At 41.7% G+C, this 14,529-nt stretch overlaps 1 protein-coding gene across 1 annotated transcript in view; it reads left to right on the top strand.

Moving 5' to 3' along the window:
- The first annotated feature begins 1,984 nt into the window (after nucleotides 1–1,984).
- POU6F2 (POU class 6 homeobox 2) overlaps nucleotides 1,985–14,529 on the top strand; it is a 502,018-nt gene continuing 489,473 nt past the window's right edge. Inside the window, exon 1 of the mRNA XM_061586055.1 lies at nucleotides 1,985–2,051. The gene's annotated coding sequence lies outside the window, so the exon portion shown is untranslated. The remainder of the gene's footprint in view (nucleotides 2,052–14,529) is intronic.

Genomic DNA, 14,529 nt, shown 5'->3' with positions numbered 1-14,529 from the left:
CAATTTAAGTCAACGCCAGTGTTCTTTCCATATATACAGCATTAAGTGTTCACTATGTGAACCCTTGGACAAATAAGAGCAGCACAGTTGGAAAGGTAACTTATTTGTTTGGACTTCTGCTTTATGAGTCTCTCTCTTTAGAAAAGGACCTGCTTGGGCTGTAGGAGAAAAAACATGTTTCTACTGGACCACAGATGAAACTGTTACTGGGCTACAGTTGAAACAGGGGACCACATGCAGTGAAAATTAGACATCAGGAAAAAGGATCCCAGCATACCCTCTCCAAGATTCCTGCTGTTGTTGAGGATGGTAAGAATATCATCATCATGGGGGTCCCCCCACTATTATCCTTACTGCAAGGTGGATAGGGACATAGGGAGCTGTCTTATACTGAGTCAGACCTGTGGTCCATCCAGTGACTCTCCAAGGTTTCAGACAGGAGTCTCCCTACCTGGAGAAACTAGGGACTGAACTTGGGACTTTCTGCATACAACACAAATGCTCTACTACTGGGCTACAGCCTTCCTTAACAGCTGTAAGATAGTAACTGACCATTGTCACCCAGTGACCTTCACAGTTCTAAGTGTGGGGAGTTTTAGGGTGATACCCAACATTAGTCATACTAACAGTATACAGTACTTAAGTTCATTGGTTTCAGTGGGTCTATTCTGAGTATGATTTAGTTGGATATTGTTCTTGGTCTTCAAATGTACAGCCCTCCCCAACTGCCGCCCTAAGGTGACGATAAGTCCAGAAAATTTTTTACCATGTGGCCTGCTGTTTGTGTACACCTTGCCTTAATCACATTGCCCAGCAGAGCTCTTTATCTTTAGTAGCTGACAGCTTTCATATCGATGGCAGCATACCCAACAGGCATCTTTATGTTGCAGAAGGTGAGAATGGTTTGCTTCTAGGCAGGCATAAATATAGCACTGTACTGCCAATGAGGACATGAGAGGATAAAATCATGACTTTAATCTGCAGACCATACTATGTTGCAGATAGTTCAATCCAAATACCATTTAAACTAAAGTACTAGGTTTTAAACTAAAGTAGTACTGATTTTGAGACTGACTTTTAAATAAAAGTACTTTGTTGTGACTTAGGCTGTAATTTTTATTATTCCTTAGTGAAGGTACGTGTGCATCATATACAGTGCCACATTGATGTACACAAACTAGAATGATATCATATACTGTATTAATCCCACTGACATCATTTACTAGCCCTGATAGCTCATTGTTATTAAAGGTGCAATCTATTCATTATATTTACTTAGTTTTTTAAACATTAGAATATTTATATTCTGCCTTTCTGGATATAAATCATGAAACGCAAGGTGGCGTACTTGGGGTTCCCCAGGCAAGTCTCCCATGTAGGTACTGACAAGACTCAGCCTTGCTTAGCTTCAGCAAAGTGGTTGCATCACCTGCCTGCAGGTCTGATTTGTTTACACAGACTTGTTTACACAATTCTATACTATTAGAAGCAAGTCCCATGAGTTCAATGGATTTACTCCAAGGTAAATCAGCACAGGATTGCAGCCTCAGTATTCGTGCTCCTTAACTCTGTTTGTGGTTTTGATTCATCTGCATGCTCAACGAATTAATCAGAGGATGAAAAAAGAAGAAAACAAGGAAGAAAGACTCAGTGTGATGGAATTTGATCCAGCATTGAGCTGAAAAGCGATTCCCTTGTATTGAGTCCTCTGGAACAAACCCTGATTTTGTAAACATTAATGTATGTGGCCAATCCTTGTGACAGCCTTCGAAGACCCTTATATGTTAGGCTGCAGCTGACCCATTGCTTAATTACCATGTTTAAGGATTTATCCATATTATAGTTTCATATTATAAACCATCTCTGCATAATTGAGAAGTATTTACTAATAGAGCTGCCAGTTGCAGTCCATCTTAGCTATCTAAAGGAAGGTGAAGTACTTTTTAAACTACCAATGATGTGAGAGGCAAAGCAGCTGTGGCTTCTTCTAGCAACCTTCATCAGATCTGTCTTTTCTTCTTCCATGCTGGCTGCTGCGAAAGGGACTCCAGGTATGCTATAAAACAAGGCATGCAGTGAATGAAGGGGCCAGGGGCACAGTGGGAGGGAGAAGCCTTAGGTTCTTTATCTTGCATTTACTGGTATTTTAAAAGTTATAGAGCAGATGTCTGGGTTGCAAACTTGCAGCACTATGTAGAAATAGGCCCCACCTGGAACTCAATAGAACTTATTTCCAAGCAAACATTTTTATAACCTATCACACTCTTCTCTGCTCAGCACTCCTCTTAGCAATAATTGTGAGATACAGTAGATTGCCCTTAACAAATTTCATAAAACAATCAAAATATCAGTGTCATATTGCCAGAGGGGAAAAGGGGAAGAATACAGAGGATTACATAGACTGAATGATCAGGTTGGCTTTCCTTTTACAGATTAGATTCTTTATGATTAAGGGCATTCTGTCATGATCATAATAAATGCTAGACAAGAGACAAATGGTTTGGTTCTCTAGCTGGAGAATTACTTTGGAGTCAAGGGAGGCCTAGGCATTGTAAACCATCCTTCAGTTGTCATGTTGCTATTGTTATAGTATAGTATGTCCACAGCAATAATGGGAAAAGGAGCCCATCCCAAGCATGTTCATGGTTGTAGAAATTCTGTTCAACCCCAAAAGGTAGTTTGATCTAATCTATGCAAGTCAACAGGATTTAAATCAGTTTAAATGAAGTATGTGAGCTATGGATTGGCAGATTCTTCTAATGTTAACCTGACCCATAAGGATGAAACCTGCAGCTTTCTATTCAGTGATGAAAATGAACACTCAAAGTATGAGTGCACTGTTAGAGTGAGGCCTGTATGTTTACCATAATTGCAACGTCATGATGACTTTCATATTACAGATTGTACACAACTGATAGAACCTTGCAACCACCTCATATCAAGAGAGCCAGTGTGGCATAGTGGTAATAGTGTCGGACTGGGAGACCAGAGTTCAAATCCTCACTCAGCCATGAAACTCGGTGGGTGAGCTTGGGCCAATCATAGGCTTTCAGTCTAATCTACCTCAAGGGTTGTTCTGAGGATAACATGGAGAGGGGGAGAACCATGTACACCACCTTGAGCTCTTTGGGAAAAGGTGGGATATATACAAAATAAATGAATAAATAATTGGGACACAAAATTTTGTGCTACAAAAACAAGTCACTGAGTGAGGAGAAACGGTGATAAGCATGCATGTGTAACTCAGTCCTTAGAAATAAAAAAAATGTGAAGTGTTCCCCACCTATAATCTAAAGTGGTGCAGTGTTAGCAAGACCATGTGGTGTAATTATCTTGGATCTGTAGACTGGCTGTAATAAACATCCTTTACTTTCATGTAAATACATTGAGCAGGACGATGTTGAATATTTAGCCATTTCCAGAAGCACAGTTTATGTCCAACTAAATTGTGTTTCTCAGGGAGGTCCTAAATAATTCCGCATCCAAACTGAGTGATGTGAATGTTCACCTTTTTTCCAAGCCTGCTTTCTGCTATTACTCCCCAATCAGACCCTGCTTTGGCAGAACTTTGTCTTGATGACTGGCTAGAAATAGTCACATGAGTGGTCCTAACTAATCAGGGATCATGTAGTGAAGAGAACAATGTGACATCAGTATGCAGCCATTCAGATTGGGCCATATGATAACATTAATGATAGCAAACGAAGCAGCCTTTGGGAAGTGTTGTCCTCACTTTCAATGGTTGAACATTTCTTTTTGTGGCAATGTGTAAAAATTGCTAAAGAGAAGAAAAACTTTGACTGTGCCAAAAATGTTTGCAAAAAATGTTCCCTTTTGGCTTAGCTCTTGTGCTTTGAATTGTAGCTTTAGTATACATATGTTTGTATTTTGCTGTTGGACTGTCTTGGCATTTCTTTCAAAATGAAAGACATAATATTTATCTGTCATTGTTTTAAAAACTGGTTAGTAAAAAATGTACATTTAAAAAGCCACACATGAAATCCTCTATGGCAGAATTAATTTATTGTTAGATCCCTTAGCATGTCCCATAATTTGTGCTTAATTAATTACCATCAATACATAGAGAGTACCCTATGGCATTCGATAGTACTTTATTTAAAACTTTTATGTTTTTAACTACATGTAGTTCTATTTGTAAGCTGCCCTGAGTTCCAGTTTGGAAAAAGGGTGGGGTAAAAATAAAGTTTCCATTCAATTCAATTCAATTTTAACCTTGGAAAAACAACTAGAGATTATGATGAACAGGAAGGAAGATAATACTGAAATATTTCACAGAGTAACTTATATTCAGTGGCCAAGAGACAAATGGCTTTGCATCATGTTGAACGGAGTAAGATAAATGGTGATAAGCCGTTGGTAGTACAAATATTATATGAGTAGGAGGAAACACAGAAGTCACCCACATTCATGGAATTAAACCTACAGACTTCAGCATTATTGATTTTATTTTACAGTGACCCAATATCTGCTCTGTTGACATAATTATCTGCGCTGACCCTGGTATTCCTTTAACTTCTCACCATAATTGTAGTGCATAAATTGTTGGCACCCCACCAACCAATTAAATATATCTACATAACACCAGTTAACAGATTGAATGGTATAGTTTACTGGACACCGTTCTAGACACAAGCTATTGTTTAGGGGTTTTTTGGACATGTGTATGGTTTGTTTATCTTATTTATTCAATTTGTTTTGTTTCTGCCCTGCTTTTTTCCTCCAAGGAGTTTAGAGACTGACACTGTGAGGTTAGCCTACCCAGAGAGCTTCATGAATGGGCACTTGAATCTGAGTTTCTTGCTCCTCGGTCTCCCACTCTAGTCTCTGCAAGGAGTTTAGGGAATGAAACTGTGACGTTAGCCTGAGACAGTGACTTGCCCAAGGCCAGACAGAGAGTTCACACATGGGCACTTGAGTCTGAGGTTCTTGCTCCCCAATCCTTTCCATTCTCAAGCGATGAAGAACCTTGTGATGGGAAGTGGGATGGAGATCTGTATGAAGTTCTCAGAAGGGTAAGGATTCTATAGGAAGTAGAACGTTTGTCCTTCCTCCCCCAGAAAAGTGGCTACTTTGTTCAAATGATGTTTCCTTGTATCTGGCTTTAGGAAGGAGTCAGAAATACCCTGTTCTGTTATTCATCTAAGGCAGCAATAGTGTAGTGACAAATTCAGAAGTGAAGAGTTCCTTCATAATAATCACAGCCACACCCTCTTCTAAGATTATACAACCTTCTAAGGCAATGGGAAACCACCTCTGAATACTACTTACCATGAAAACCCTATTCATAGGGTTGCCATAAGTCGGAATCTTTGCACCTTCTAGAAGGGGGATTTTTCCACCCCTTCTCCTATTGTCACCCCCTATTCCTTCCACACATACGTATATATAATCAAAAAAGAAAAAAGAAGAGAAAGATAAAAGAAATACATACAATTTGTAAGAGGGGAAGAAGAGAGAAATAATACAATCACATAATTTTGAAGTATTCTAAAAGGAACACAGAATAGTACATTTAGCATAACTTCCAATACATGCCATTTGACAGTGCAAATCTGCTAAACTATGAAATCCATTGTCTTGTATAATCTTGTGGTAGAGATCTCCCATTTTCTGGTGAATTTGTATAATCAATAAAAATGAACCATATGGCTGCTATTAAGACTAACTGCATTTGGGCACAGCTTATGAGTTTTAGGAGGAAACTTACACATGGAAATTCCTGATCCTAACCTCTGGTGTTGGCTGTACCACACACACACACATTCTTAGTTATATTCATTTGCATTTCACCTTACCATGTGTGTCACAAATATGTACAATGTCAAACATGGCAGGTTCACAGCTAATTAACAGATAACAGCCACCGGCTAGACCATAAATCTGCTAGGCAGGAGGAGCCAGGGGGCCAGCCAGCATGTATACCATTTGGGAAGTGCCGAAAGAGGATGAAGGGGACTGAGTCCTTAAGGTAGTCCAAAGGTCCAGAAACCAGAGATCCGATCAGGCAGGGTAGGTCCAAGGCATGGGTCAACAGGGGAGCTGGAGTAATGTCTGCAGCAAGGCTTGAGGTTGACTCTAGCAAGGAGGCTCCCTTTCCTTCCAGTCTTATATGCTCGGAGTTCGAGGCCAGGTGCTTACAATCAGCCTGTGTTCTTGCGAGCTCTCCTGCTCCATAATTGAGCTGATTGCCTTCATTGCTGCAACACCTTTTGGCATCTTCTCTCTGCTGGGGAAGGGGCAGCCTCCTGGTCGCTTCCCAACCGTGACAGGCGGGCTCCCCCAGGGGCTTACCCCTGGTCTGACGAAGGATCCTGAGCTGTCTCCCTGTTTGTCCTTTCTCCTGGGTCTGTGGTCTCCCATTCCTCTTCCTCCTCAGATGAGTCCTCTGAGGGGGGCATGACATATAACATTAAAAGCGGAAACACTATCACATATAAGCACACTTTCTCTCCCACCCTTGAACATATTTTTCTCTCTCCTCCTCCTCTTCCCATACTCCTGGCTTTGGGCTGGAACAAAACCCAAGCACATCTTTCCCTTTCCCCCCTTTTTTGCTGCTGAGTTGAGAATGAGATCATTGTAAACAAAGAAACAAAGTGGAAGACAGGTAGCAGAGAGGGAGAGAGAGACTCACCTCTTCAGCCCAAGTTCTCCCCCACCCACTTTTCCACTTTCCCTCATCTCCTCTCATCCTGGTTGTGTCCATTCTCTTCCTTTGCAAGCTCTGTCACTCACTTGTTTGCTCTTCATCATTGTCTCCATACTCTTCAGTCCTTGCTGTGCACACCTTCTCCCACAACTACAGATGTTCCTAGGGGCCAGTCATGAAAGGCGGGTGTGTTAGCCACTGAGAAAGGTCTTCTCAGTGGCTGACTGACCTCCTGTCACTCCAATTGGCTCCAATCAACAGGAAAGGACAAGGAAGCAAGTGAGAAGACTCTTCTCAGTGGCTAACACATTCCCCTTTCATGCTGATTGGCTCATAGAACAAAAAGCCATGGGTCTAAGACCCCTTCCAAGGTGACTACACCCCTGAATGCAAGCAATGGAATAATATCCATGCATAGATTATAACATGTCCCAGTGTGTTGAACATACCTGCACCATAAGGGTTTCCACACATTTCTTTGTGGAATTAGCACAGGCCAAGGCTATGGTTAGACAGAGAGTAAAAGATAAAGATGCACAGGAACTGCATGCATTAGATAATGGGCCATGTACTTGGTCTGCTTCTAATAAATATATACCTTATTTACATTTTATAATAATACCTAAGTACAGAAGAGTTACTGTGTTTTAACATTTTACCTGAAAAAGATTTTAGAGATCAGATTTGCCAAAGGTCCCTTCAAATAGAGATACTGTTTGCATAGCCATATGGAGGTTGAAATGGTGTCTCAGAAGGAACATGGTCCATTGATACTTCAAGAAAACTGACCAGTTTTGGTTTAAATGATAGTTTTATATATTAGGCCTGAATATTTTATAAACTTTAATGTACAGGTATTTGTCTGCATATTGTAAGCATTGGCAGCCCTATGTAAAGTGATATCCCAATATATTTACATGTGTACATTGATTTCAGTTGCTGAAATACCTTTCTGGATTGTGTCATGGTTGGGGCTTTCCTTGCAGCCAAAGAACACGATGAGTGTAATTTAAGAAAGCAAAGCTTTGGTATGTGTGTAAAACTTCCCTTTTTTCTCTTTGAGAAGTGAATAATTGAAACTTCAAGTGTCAGTCTGACACAATTACCAAACATATTGTAGAACATGAACAATACTGTCCAGTGACAGGCCAGACTTGTAGGGAACTCCCTCCCCAAAAGAAAAGCCCTCAAAACCACAGACTGAATAAATAGTTTGTAGTCTCTGTCTCGTGTCAAGAGTGTTTTGAAGTGTGGATGGCAAGTTGACAACAGGGCCTCTCACAGCTAGTGTTCAGCAAATGTAAGACATAAAGCTAAGAGAACTTGGATGATTCTGAGTGGTTTGTAAACAGGAATAATTTGTGTAAAGCAAACAGTGTTTTAATTTGTGTGCGTCTCTAAGTGAAGTAAAGGAGTGTGGCTGACTAGACTTTTATGTAAGAAAACCTGGTGAATTGCACTTCCTGCTAAACCCTTTAATTAAAGTCATAGGAAATTACTCCTGAATCAGTATAGCTTCTAGACAGAACTTGGATTCCTTTTATTCCCAAAGAAAGGGATGATGATTTACATGTGATCCTGCCTGTTAACATTTCTCAAACTGCAAATTGTTTCCATGTATTTTAGCACAATGGTTTTCAAACTGCATTGCAGGGAACCTTGGAGATGATCAGAAACTTACTCGGGATTTCTCAGGCTAGGAAATCAGGAATGGGAGAGTCAGACAAGGTTCCCAGAAAGACCACTTGCCCACCGCTGTTGTTTCTTCCCTTGTTCACTCTTAGTTCATATGAGGCAATGATGATCTCAGGGCCCAGTAGTGCTGGAGACAAATTGTGTGGTCGAATCAGACCAGAGGTTAGGGTCTGGAGCAAGCAGATAAAGATCCAAAGAGCCAGAGGTAAATGTCATGGTCTAAGACAGGTTGGTGGTCACGGTTATAGAGCACGCAGACAAGGGAGTGAGATGGGGTCAAATAGGAATCAATCTGTCAATTTCAGTTTCTAATTTTTCCATTCTTAAATTCAGTTCTCCCAATTTCCACAAGAACTTGCATTTATTTTAAAAAGTCTGCATGAAAATTGACATAGATTTTTGTATGCATTTTCAGCTTATAATACACATTTTTGCCAGCAATTTCCCCTAATACAATGCATTTTTGTACATTGTTTTCACTACTACAAGCATCTTTATGTTCCCTAATATACACTCTTTTTTTGACTGCAGAATGGCATCACACAATCCAGAGAAGTGCAAATTTTGAAGATAGCTTCGAATTTTGAAGAAACCAAATTTTGGTTTGTATATAGCAAGGGTTGCCAACATGGTACTCATGGGCACACCTATGCCCAGAGGGGCCTTCCCTGGGACCCATAGGGTCCCCCTCCCCTTGCTGAAATTAGACTTGAAATAAGCATTCTATTGTAGCCAATAGAAAAGGTTATGGTGCGTGTTTGGTTGCAACCCATGACAATGTCTCTTGTTTGCTAATGTGCCCATAGGCCCAAAAAGATTGGTGACCCCTGGTGTATTGATTCAGGAAGTGTGAATTAGGTAAATGTGTATTAAAATGTAAACTGATGAAATTTGTCCTCCATCCCTTGGGGCAGAAGTCTTAGCAGTTTTCCTCATAAATGAGTTGCTCAGACTGAGGAATTGTCAGGGCTGGACCATGGAAGCAATTTAAGGTGAGCTAGAAACCAGGAACTGTGACAAAGCCAAACATTAGGACCAAAGAGCAAGTCAGTACAAACCAGGAGGCAAGATCAAGCAGCATGCCAGAAGAATTCAGAGCAACCAGAGATACAGGAACAGGCCAGAGCTAAAGAACTCCTTTCTGCTTGAGCAAGTCAACTGGAATATGAAGCTCTCTGAAAATTCTACCCATCCAGGAGTATCAAAAGGGCAACCTGGGTGTACAGGGTCAATCCAGGACTTTAGGATACTTCACGGAGGAGCTGTCATCCGCAGCTCAGTGGCTCACCACATGGGGCAGCTGTCCATGCATCCCAGCAGCTCTTGATGTGAAAGGATTTGTAATAATACTTCTCAGGTCACATGGTCTGGCTGGCCTGACAAAGCTGTGGTACTGTCTTTGAATAATGGGAGTGCAGCACAGCAGAGTTCAGGCTGGAGTCAGCCTCTGCCTAAGGGCTGTGCTCATGGCACAGGGCGTAAGGTGCCTGGATTCTCCTATCAGAGTCTCTGGTTTGAGATTTACAAATCTTTACAAATGAGACCCAGCAGGCTTGGCTATGTGCAGCTGAGTGTGCACCCTAGAATATAATTGAGAATTGCATGCAAGGTGTGTCGAGTTTTCTTGGCAAACAGATTTATGAGGAAAGTATGCCATGAAGGTAAGGAAAAGAATGAAAACCACTGCTTTAGTTTAATTTCTTTTGTTATTCAGTTGTTGTCATATGTAATACTTGGGACTAGACAAATACAGCCAGATCAGATCCTGTTGATAGACAAGTGTTTTTCCAATATTTGATAGTATCATCTCTGTTTAGGAGTTGGTGGAACAGAAATCCAGCATTCATATTTGCAGACTGAGCTGAATAGAGAGGATACTTTATCATACACACTTCTTGGAAGCAAACTCAAGACAAAAGTATGCGTGAGGAAAAGGTTACATTGATTTAAATATAACAGTTGGAAGATCTGCAATAAGCCAATCAAATAGTGTGGCCAGGTTAAACTAATATTGATGAGGTACACATGCCTCTACATGCTGGGTATGTAAACTACCATGGCATTGGTTCCCCAAACAAGGGCAGAGAAATACATTTGTACCCTGGGCATCTGAGCCCAACATGCTCACCCAGGTCCTGCTGTCCAGTGTTCACCAAGGTGTGTGCGTCAGGTGCCAAGGGCAACCCAAAGTAACATATGGATATCTTTGCAGAGGATCCCTAGTTAAGCTTTACCAACAGCACAATCCAAACTATGTCTACTCAGACTTAAGTCCTATTGAGTTCTATGGGGCTTGGTGAGTGTGTTTAGAATTGCAGCCTTTGGGGGCATCCATCTTTACTCCCGAATGCTCCCATCTAACATCTCCACAACACTAGGCTCCTTTCTTCCTACAATGGCCTTCTGGTGACTGGCCTGAAGGCACCAGGGCCAGATTAAGCTGAGGAGGGCCCCTAGGCTGATTGGTGTTTGGGGGGCCCTTCTCCTTTTAGGCACACATGCGTGCCATCAACCAAGATGGTGGCAGAGGCTTCAGCCCCTTAGGGAAACCTCAGCTGCCATCTTGATTGATGGCAAACTGCAAAAAACAGCGGAGAAAAAGGTAAGTGAAGCGGGGGGGGTGGCGGGCGGTTCGGAAGCTTTTGTCCTGCGATCCGCGGCTCCTGTCCTGCTTCCGCGGATCGCAGAAGGAGAGCGGAGGGCCCTCTGTAGCTCCAGGGGCCCTCGGGCCAGTGCCCCATGGACCCCCAAGAGCTCCAGGCCCCTAGGCTTCAGCCTACTAAGCCTAATGGATAATCCGGCCCTGGAAGGCACCCGAAAGCGAGTAGGCTAGATTAAATGTTCCCTACCCAGGTTCCATCTTTTAGCTAAGATTTCTATCTTAATTTCCAATCAGATATTTTTTTTAACTGTATGCTCCAAGCAACTGTGAATGATGCTTAATTTATCATGCTTAATGACATCACTGGGGCCCGCCCTGTGACATCACTCGGGCCCGCCCTGTGACATCACTCGGGCCCGCCCTGTAACATCACTCGGGCCCGCCCCTCAAATCTCAGGTTTTGGGATGCTTCTGACCTGGCAACCCTAATTATCCAAGAAGCGTTGCCCTCACTCTCAACTAACTTTAGTTGAGGTATCATGTAACCAAAATGAAGTTGTCACATTCATTGCATGATCCCTGGTTGACTATAAGTAGGAAAAAATGGCTCCTAAGCAAGAGAAGAACGGGGAAACCAACAAAAACAGGAGACAAAAAACAACTGTGTAACATGTAGCCTTTTTTGTTTTGTTTTCATGAAGAAACAAATAATGAGAATTTTCCCTTAACAAAGACAGATTCAAACTGCATGGGGAACTTACCATACCTTTTGTTTTTTGTATTTGTTTTCTTTTCTAAGGGGAAACAAACAGCAGTGAACAGGCCCTCCAAAATGTGACCAATACTGGGTGTTTGCTCCCTAAAAGCTATATTTTTGGCCTGAAAAATGAAACAGGCATGAATTCACTGCAGCCCTGGCAGGAAGATTGATGGGCTAGTTCTCTGCTGCTTTGTACACTGAATGCACATATATAACTATGAAGAGTAGCCATGACATGCTGTTACTGTGAGAACAGCTCCTATGTGCCATTCTCCTTTCGTAACAGTCAATGTGTAGGTGACTTGCTTTACTCTTCGGCCACACACCTAAAAGAACACGTGACATAGAACCTAAGGTGGAATAAAGCGGCAAAGGAGAAGTTGCCCAATTTCCTTCTTCCTCTCTGTTGTGCTCTATGTGAATGGACGAGCAAGTGTTTGGCAGCACTGATAAAGGCTGGAGGGAAGCTGTGCTGGTGGTGGGCAGGACCAATGACAGCTCTAGAGACCTGAAAGCTTCTTATATTGAGACCCATTTGCATGTTCCTGTGTGCCCCATAATATTAATAGGACCAGCAGATGTGGTCTTTGAAGAGACAGGAATATTCAGACTTTTGCCCAGGTCCAGGCCAAAATCAGAACACCATCCACTCTTGAATAAATCACTGTATGATGTTCAGACTAGTGATATTGGCAGTAGTGTAGTCATCTGGGGTCTTGGGGAGGGTCTTAGGCCCCTTACTTTTTTGGGAGCAGGGTCCCAGCAGAGTTCCTATGTCTCCAGGGTCCTACAAGTCAGTCAGTATGAAAGGGGAGTGTGTTAGCCCCTGAGAAGAGTCTTCTAATGTGCTTCCTTGTCCTTTCCTGCTGATTGGAGCCAATCAGAGTGAAAGGAGGTGAGTCAGCCACTGAGAAGACTCTCTTCAGTAGCTAACACCCCTCTCATGCTCATTGGCTCCTAGGAGCATCTCTTGTTCTGGGAGAAGGCATTAACAAGGATCTCATTCTCAACCCACAGCAAAAAAGGGGGGCATGGCTGCGGCTATCATGAACGGACCCTGCACTTCTGAATTTGCCACTACGCTACTGGATGTTGGAATTAGAATAGCTAGTTAATCACTCTGTCTAAGTCATAATAGTTAGTTATCAGAAGCATTCTAGGTTGAATGCAAAGGCAGAGGCAGATGCTGCAATGTCCTGAAATTCAACCTTGCTGCTGAGTATTTATATTTCTGAAGATTATGATGCCCACCTTGTTCAGCTAAAAAGAGAGAATATTTTAAGTATCTAGCTAACCATCCTTCCAACTTCATCTGTATCACTATGAAGCCTGCCACTATTAATAATTTTCAATTTATTGTCATTCTTCATCCGGGGCTAGAAACCAACAACTTGCCTAAGCTAGGGAGTAAGCCCATAAATTTGAACCCAAGCCAGATCTATGGTTTGACCAGGCCTGTGACCATTCGGCTGCAATCCAATACATGCCTACTCAGAAGTCCCAGGCTATGGTCTGAAGGCACACAAGGCCAGCTCCCTGCTGAAGCTAAGCAGGATCAGGTGTGGTCAGTGCCTGGATGGGAGACCACCTGGGATTTATTTATTTATTTATTTGATTTGTTAGACGCTCATCTGGCTGACTTCCCAGCCACTTTGAGCGACATACAATACAGCATATAACACATCACAATATCAGGAACATCAAAAACTATTGGACTGGAACCATATGTAAGCCGCCTTGGGTTTTTATCATGGAAAGAAGGGTGGGGTATAAATGTAATAAATAAATAATAATAATAATAAATAAGTAAGCTCCATTCGGTTCAATAGGACTTTCTCCCAGGTACACATGTATTGGATTGCAGCCTTTATGTACTACAGAACATCGTGTTGGTTTTCTCCAGCTTTTTTGATAGTATCAGTAACCAATATGGCTACAACATTTAACTTAATCAGATTAATTGATTTAAAAGGTGCCTGAGATTAATTGGGAAGCAAATTTGTAAATTAAAAAAATTATTTTAACAGCTCAGTCCTGTACATGTTTACTTGAAAGTAAGTTGCCCTGTGTACAGTGGGTCTTATTTTGAGGCGGGAAAATGTACATAGGATTGTAGTCTAAATAATCAGCAATTGCAAAAACGGCCCAAAAGACATGCTTTCTTTTCTCACACAGGGAAGAGATGCTGACTGCTACAATATGTATCTGTATAATCTAAAAACAGAGAAAGTACTTTTTTGCCCCTTCAAAGTGATTGGTTTTTCCTCAAAAGCAATATTATAATTAGTTAATTAATTAATTAATGGATTAAAACATGTACGATAAATTGACTAAGATTTCTTCAATTGGGCAAGAGTCCAGTAACAAAGAAATAATGTGAAATAGCAAAATCAATTCTCTCCCAACCCTGTAGATGGGACTTTTAAAAACGACTTTTTAAAAACATTTGTTTATGTACACACATCACCCGCACGGCCTCTCCTTATCTTTCTTGTGTGTGTTTTTGTGGCCTAATGTTTTTCTATCTTTGCCTGAGACAGATGAAATAGAAGGTGAGTGAGAGAGATCAAATCCTGTAAGGTAATTCTGTCACTCACCTCATCTTCATAATCTTTCCTTGGCTCCCTCTGCCTTCTAACCCTGCTATTGATCGTGTCACAGGCTACAGTAGACCAAGGCAGGGGGCTGAAAACCTTTCCAAGCAGCAGTTGCCTGCCTGCCTATTGCAGCTTGGAGAAGAGAAGCATGCTGTGAAAACAATCAGTGCATTTGCTTTAGATCTAAGTGATTCCAACTAGGTCG

The sequence above is a fragment of the Rhineura floridana genome, chromosome 10 (genome assembly GCF_030035675.1).
Source record: "Rhineura floridana isolate rRhiFlo1 chromosome 10, rRhiFlo1.hap2, whole genome shotgun sequence".
Classification (NCBI taxonomy): domain Eukaryota; kingdom Metazoa; phylum Chordata; class Lepidosauria; order Squamata; family Rhineuridae; genus Rhineura; species Rhineura floridana.
This window is presented reverse-complemented; position numbering and strand designations above follow the sequence as displayed.